Here is an 8,098-nt window from a genome sequence, read left to right on the forward strand (position 1 = left end):
GCAGAAACGTCACACCCACTTTATAAACCATCCGACAATAAAGTCACAAGCCTTACCATCAAAACCATATGCATGGTTCTCACATTACTGGCATGGGGACGCTACAAAACTTTATAAACAGCATGTCACTCACCGGCTGGTTGTAGGCTCGCGCATGTGAAAGCCCAGAAGAGTCGATGGAGAATAATCCCATATACAAAACAATTATCTTCTCTAGAAAAACTGCGTTCAAGTATTTAAAACATTACAACAATACTTGCCCAGTAATATTCTTGTAATTTTTTAAATACTTGAACGCAGTTTTTCTAGAGAAGATAATTGTTTTGTATATGGGATTATTCTCCATCGACTCTTCTGGGCTTTCACATGCGCGAGCCTACAACCAGCCGGTTAGTGACATGCTGTTTATAAAGTTGTTTTGTAACGTCCCCATGCCAGTAATGTGAGAACCATGCATATGGTTTTGATGGTAAGGCTTGTGACTTTATTGTCGGATGGGTTATAAAGTGGTGTGACGTTTCTGCAGTGTGCAAGTTGTTGTTTTACGTGGAAGGGTTAGCGCTTGCCCCTTAGCCACCACGTATTAGCCTCGCATGACATGCTGTGCGGACAGCGCGATCTTCACACAGGGAGCGCAGATACGCACCTCTCTGTGTCATACTGTCATTATTTGACAACCTCTAGCAATGTAAACACGCTTCAAATGCCCCGGAGTTCCCCTTTAATCACAGGTAACTGAAAAGAAAGAAAAGAGCATTAATACTACATAAACAGAATTTGCAGTCCATAACACCACTACAAGGTCTGAAAATAAACTAAAATGGGAAAGAAACAATGTGTTAAGTAGTGTGCCTAAATGTTTGGAATAGTGACTGAAAAATAAAAAAGTGGAAAAACACTGTTGGTGAGGTGTGGCTGGCACCAAAATAACTTTTTACTTCACACTGAATGTAAAGAAATTTTGTGCATTCCAGGATTTATTGTCATAAAGATGAGCTGTAAGATTAGCAAGGCTACTGGGATCTGCATGTTTTTTCAGCATGTACAGCTGAATGCACATTATTGTCCTTATAAGCGTGTGAAGAGGTAGCATGTAAAACAAAAGGGGGGAAAGGACTGTGCCTTGTGGTACACCACAAATCATCTGAGCCATTGAGGAGGTAAAATAATTCAATCTAAATCTAAAAGACCTAAGATAGAGAAGTTTTATTTCAATGAATCAGTTTTCAGGACGTTGTTATAGGTAAATGACCTTTTTTGACACATGATTACTCAAGATTGAACAGTTTAAAGTTGCACCAGACATCCAAACTTATATTAACTTTGGCTCAACTGTCTAGTTGGAACTGGAAGCAAATGTTCCCATGTTTGGTAAGACTTGGGGAACTAATTCTTTTGTCAAGCATTTTTAATCTCATGGCTCAATTAAAACCACTTCTCATTTCACAAATCCCATTGCACAAGCACAGTGGTTTTATGCAATAAAACGATTCCAAAAGTTGGAAAAGTTCTGTAAAATGTGAGAAAACCGAACTTTTTTCTTTGCAAATTACTGAAAGATAATGTTACTCTGAGTTTGTGCAACAACATATCAAAGTTTCTTGTTTTTATGAAAAGTTGTGTAAACTTATAAAAGACATTTTGGAATTTCATTAGTTGCGATACATAAAGATTCAGAAAAACATCTTCCCAAAATTAGGAACAACCTGTCTGAGTGATGCAGGAAAAACTGCTCCATGCATTTGTTACTTCAAGATTGGACTACTGTACTGTAATTCTTTATTATTGGGCTCTCCCACAAATTCTGTGAAAAGCCTCCAGCTGATCCAAAATGCTGCAGCAAGAGTTCTGAGAACTAACAGGAGAGATCATATTTCTCCAGTTTTAGCTTCTCTTCATTGGCTCAGATATAAAAGCTCTTAAGGACCAAGCTCCATCGTACCTTAAAGATCTCATAGCGTGATATTTTCCCAGAACACTTCGCTCTCAGACTGCTGGTTAACTTGTGGTTCTCAGAGTTTCTGACAGTAGAATGGGAGGCAGAGCCTTCAGTTATCAGGCACCTCTTTCTTGTGAAACCAGCTGCCAGTTTGGGTTCAGGAAGCAGACATCCTATCTGCGTTTGATATCATGCTTAAAACCTTCCTTTTTACAAAGCTTATAGTTAGAGATGACCCAGGCGACCCTGAAACATCCCTTAGTTCTGCTGCTATAGGCCTAAGCTGCTGGGGGACCTCCCATGATGAACCTCTCCTCACTCAGCTCTCTTTACCCTCCATGTGCATGCGACATTATTATTGTCATTACCTTGTGTTTCTCTTTCTCAGCAGGTATCCCTGGCCTGTTGTGGTGGTGCTTGTCTTTACCTCTTTCCTGTCCTCCAACCCTCCAGCCAGTCGAGGCAGATGGCCACCCTTCCCAAGTCTGATTCTGCCAGAGGTTTCTTCCTGTTAAAAGGGACTTTTTTTTCCTTCCACCATCTCCTCGTGCATGCTCAGGATGGAGGATTTAATCAAAAAGACGTTTTGATGCAATCTGTTGGTGTCTTAAATAGGGCAACTTTTTTAAGAATTTGCTTTGTATGAATTAGATTGAATGGATGAATTGGATTATGACTATATTAAAATGAATTCGGCTTGATTTGGACCGTATCATTGAAGTGCCTTCAGATGATATTTGTTGTGATTTGATGCAATATAATTGGTATTTATATTGAATTGAACTGAATTGTGATCTTCCCGCTCTGAGGTGGTGCAACAATGACGACAGACATTATTCCGTTGTGGAAATCTTCAGCCAGTAAACCGAATTTGTCATGGCATCCACAGACGCTAATTAAAACTCTGCATGCAAAGGCAGCACAAGGATGGGGGTTAAAAAGGGCCTTGTCTGCACCAATAACAGATTTACATTTCAACAGCCACACCAAGGAATGACCAAACACTGGACTAACACTGTGGGATTTCCTTGATTGCTGCCGTTTCTTGCAACTTCCAGTCATTTTAGTCTGATAGTTCCCCCAAATTCAGGCTCTTTGATCACCAGCTGCATGGGCCATACATCTCAGTTACATTGTGTTACATGTATTAATATGCTCATCTTTGTATTAGTCTTTAATTATATCATTATATATTCTTAAATATAATTATATTTGACAATATACCTTCAAAATGAAATCCTATCAAGGTGATGGTCACAGTTCTATCATATTTTCAGCTGATTGGGCAAATTTGTCAGGAAACATGGAGTCATGCTGAAGAAAGTGAACCCAAACAAAAAGCCTGACCAAAGGAATAATAATTATTATATAAATATAATTTATATTTTTTATAATAGAACTAGTGTTATTGCTGTAAAGGCTGACACACTGAGCAAATATCCTCTTGTGATTGAGATGGCTGACCTGCTTTCTACTCCTGAATGAAGCCGTGTGCAGTACAATAATCACAAAATAAATAAATACAACACAATGAACCTGGCTCTAAGTCATACCCTCCCCCCCACACACTCCTCTGGGCATATGATAAAGCCAGATGTCAACACTAATCAAATGATCACTTCTTACATAAATATGAGGCTTACCACTGCTTGGAGGTCCAATCTGCTGCCAAACTGAAGCAAAATGATTTATAACAAACGAGAGAACTTCGAGGTGCATTAATTGTTTGTGTGAACCGCGTGGGTGATGATATTATTAGCGTGTGAAAATAAAGTAGGCTAATTTGTAACCAGCAGAGATGCTTCAAGGTCTTGCTCCAGGATTTGGGAGATCGTTAATGTACTGTTCTATGTGTTTATGAAAAGCCCATTCAGATATAGTCAGTACATCTCTGATCTGTGGAGATTCAATACAAACAAAGGCACATGCACAAAAAGGTCTTTTGTTTCTGGAAGGATGAATAGGGAATGAAATATTTACAAGCTCAGTAATTCTGTTTTTGTGAAATTAATTAGCTTGATTAGTGTGTGAAATATTGACGTGTAAGTTGGCTGAATACTGATGTTCTGCATGCTACTCGAAAGCCTGCTTAATGATTGAGACCAAGTGAGTCTATCTGCAAAGCTGTGTTTCTCAGCTCTTTGATAGAGAGGTTATTTGCTTGAATTTAAAATGGAGTGTGATGGGTGAGAGGGTGGTTAAAAATGTTGCTATGGTTAGAATGGAGTTTGAAACGTAAGATCATGTTGTGACGTACATGTGCATGTTTTCACATGTACATACATAAAATCACTCACTGTGATGATGGTTTGTCAGGAGTTATTTATTAGAATACTAGTGAATAAACAACCCACTACGCCACCGACAATTTAATGTTTTTAATGTTGAGCAAATAACATAGGCTACCTATAACAGAAAGGAAACCCAACACAATAATGTATGGGAGGTATTCTAAGGGAACCCTTTTCTTTGTTTGCTTGGAAACTTTGTAATAATGATAGAAGGAGGATTTTGTTACTTTTTAACATGACCTGAATCACGTTTTTATGCTAAGGTATGCTAAGCTAGCTGTTTGTTAACTCCAGAAACTCTCCAAAATTACTCTTTTGCTCATTCAGTAACAGTAGTGGGAGATATTGTACATACATTAACTAAAGAACTCTACTCAGGCACTCATTTAATGTAGCCAAGGTATACCTTACTCGAGTCTTTGAATTTTTTGTTGTACTGTTTTACTTCGAATGTGTAAGATTTCAGAGGAAATGGTTACATTTTTACAAACAAATCCAATGAGGATCTTCTAGACTAGTGTTTTGCTAAAAGTGATACTATTCTACAGTTTATCTGAATATGATAAGCCAATTTATGAACTAGCTAACAGAGAATTGGAAGCAGTTTTATAATGATTTCAACCACTTGTAAAGGCTACGAAAAAAGAAATTGATAAATGGAGAAATATTACTTAGAACTGGACACTAGTTTGTGCTCAACTGTTGATTTTATGAATGAGCGAAGGAACATATGCAGTCAGAATACTAATAGTACACTATATACTTAATAGGGATTTATTTCAAACATGTAAAATGGACAGATGTGAGGTTGGTAGTAACTGGTTTAACTCCTGGTAAGAAAGCAAAAAAGATTGTTTACTCAAAAACGTTTTCAGATATAAAAAAAGCAAGTTTGTCATGATTGAAAGCCTATTATGCATTTTCAAATAGAATTGATAAAAGTAGAAAGAACAGTATCCGAAACAGCCACACACAGTACATATGAACAATCTTATTTTAAAGAAACACTTGATGAATCAAAGCTCTAGATGAAGTCAAGCATGTTAAATATCAGCGTAAGTTTCATGCCTGAGTTGTCTTGCAAAAGGAGATGAGTCTGCACAAAGTGAGCATGTTTTATTCATCCACTCATGATGTCTGGAAATAGAACAAGATGTGCTGTACGAGGCATTTTGCAAATGTGTTTAAGAGGAGAAAAGACCATATTTGTGGTCCACAGTCAGGCCAGACAGCCGGCTGGTTAATTCACACAGACACTGGACCTCATATCCCTCTTACTTGCTGGGGCCATTTGGACTCACAGTATATTAAAGTCCTAATGTCTGTGGACACTCGCACCGGGGGACTGGAAACACAGAGAAGATGCTCTGCAGCTTGCTTCAGAGGAGGTGTAGCCGGAGGAGCTGTTCGTGCAGAGTTCACTTTTATTGCTGGCCCCCCCTTTTGCTCCCCCCCCCCCCAGGCTGTTCACACTCAGACCTACAACAGAGAGCCTTTTTCCTTGTTTCACCAGTGTTGGAGCCTGCTCACTGCTGCTGTGAAGAACTGAGGAATTTGTTAAAAAGCAACAGAGGAATTTTCAGTTTCATGTTATTAACTTGTCCAGTCAATGCAATTATATAATTTCACTTAAACTCTTTATATATCAAAACAGCTTTTACCACCTTGAGCTGCGTCTTATTTCTGACCAGGGCCTCTTCAAATCTAGGCTAAAAACCTACTTATTTAGGATTGCTTTTAATACCCAGTAGTATGATGACACATTTATCTTATTTTATCTTATTTGATTTAGTTGTATTTTATTGCTTTCACTGTTCTTTTATTGTTTTTATTTGTTTTTACTTATTCTTCTCTTTATTTATTACCTGCTGTAAAGCACTTTGGTACATCGTAAGGATTGTCTGTAAAGGGTTGTATAAATAAAATACATTTACATTTACATTTACCTCTACTTAAACTTAATTTTAAACTGACTTCCTTCCAACATGAAAAAGTGGTGTGCTCCTGCCCTCTTGAGGCTAAAGCCAGAATGGCACCAAAGATCCAGAACATCAAGCCTGCCTGATGCCCAAACAGTTAATACTATCATCCTCTTTCAGTTTTTGGCCTTTACATATCTGGATATCATTAAAAGCAGTGTGTTTGAAAATTAAGTTTCATCTCTATAGAAGCAGAAGTTTTGGCAGTTTGCTGGTCTGGACCATTCAGGTGTGTACGCACTTATTTGTTTCCTAAATTGTCCTAGAGTGTTCTCTAAATTGTCTTCCCATTTGTCTCGGTACCAAACTTACCGCACTTACTCTAGCACTAGTTTTGCTTTTAGCTGTTTGGTTTTGGAAGGAAATGCACTTGTGATTTCTTGTGACCTGAAGTTCTTTTGCCTACCAATGTGGAACACACTTATTGTAAGTCGCTTTGGATAAAAGCGTCTGCAAAATGAACGTAATGTAATGTATGTAATGTGTGTTAACACAATGCCAAGGAGGAAAGACATCAGCAATGATCTTAGAGAAGCAGTTGTTGCTGTCTGTTGAGCTAAGAATGGTTATAAGGTAATTTCGTGTAGCTATGTGTAAGGGTGTAGGGCGATCTAATTGAATTTAAATTACAGAAATGCTGTAATGATTATCATAAATATGCAAGTATGAGAAAGCAAACCTTTGAAATTATTAGAAATTTCAATGACTGTATTTAAATTGCAGGTCCAGTAGTTGATGATGTGATTTAAGAATGCTGCATTTACAGCTGCTGAGCACACAAAGAATAAGGCAGCTGTTTTATGGAGCCATACGGGTAATGAGTAGTTATAAACATACTTCCCTATATACATAAACAAAACACAAGGGTCTACTTGCCAATGTGTTTCCTTGACCAGTCATACCTGTAATATTGATTGATATTGATTGATTGATTCACCAACAGGAAGCTGGACTTGGCAGACTTTTAAATATGATATAAATTGAATCATTTTTCAAACATATAAGCAGGCAAGTTTGTGAAGCAGAGTGAGTTTTTTTTATGTGTCTGCTGCAGTTTGCTGTTCAGCCATCTGTAAAAAGTCTTAGGGGTGATTCTCAAAAGTTTGTTTGGCGCATTTGAGTTGTTTGAACAATATAAGAATTTTTTTTCAGAAATAGGTCGCGCTATGCAGACTTGAAAACAACTCACTGCACTTTCTTTCTCTCCCTCTTTTAGCATTTTCTGTGAACTCTGTGTATTTTCAAAATAATCCAAGGGCATTAGAGATTGGAAACGCTCCGGCAGTCAGGTAATGGGATGACACAGATGGCCTAAGCCTCCTGTAGTCCCACTGTGAGCAGAAGGGAGAAACCGCAAGGACGTCTTGCCACTCGTTTCGAAGCAGCAGAGAAGAAGCCACAAACTCACAAGAAATCATGCAAAATGATTACTTTCACTTTGGCTGAATGAGCTAATGTACCGTTTACCGTCTTTATTTTTCCATTTAAATCCACTCTGTAATGAGTCATCCGCTAACCCAAAGGTGGTGTTAAAACACTAGGAAACTGTGGAATTAGTTTCCAGTTGGTTATCTCCTTTGATAACCTCTAGAGTTAAATGACTCTAAGGATTCCTTAGGTGTGTGTTCTGAAATTAGGCTGCAGGGCGTCAGTAGAATGCACTCAGCACGCTCATAATTACCATTACCACGGTCTCGCCCACTAAAAGATACCAAAGCGGTGCTTTTTATCATGATCGAGTCTGGCATTCTCCAAACACAATGTCAACTCACTGCTGTGGAGGAGACCATGTTGTATTTCATGTCTCAAATCTTCATTTCATGTTTGTGCCAAAGATTTTTCAAGCACAGAAATTCCTCTGTTCCAGCCAGAGCTGAAAGATCAAACTC

The sequence above is a fragment of the Odontesthes bonariensis genome, chromosome 3 (genome assembly GCF_027942865.1).
Source record: "Odontesthes bonariensis isolate fOdoBon6 chromosome 3, fOdoBon6.hap1, whole genome shotgun sequence".
NCBI lineage: Eukaryota > Metazoa > Chordata > Actinopteri > Atheriniformes > Atherinopsidae > Odontesthes > Odontesthes bonariensis.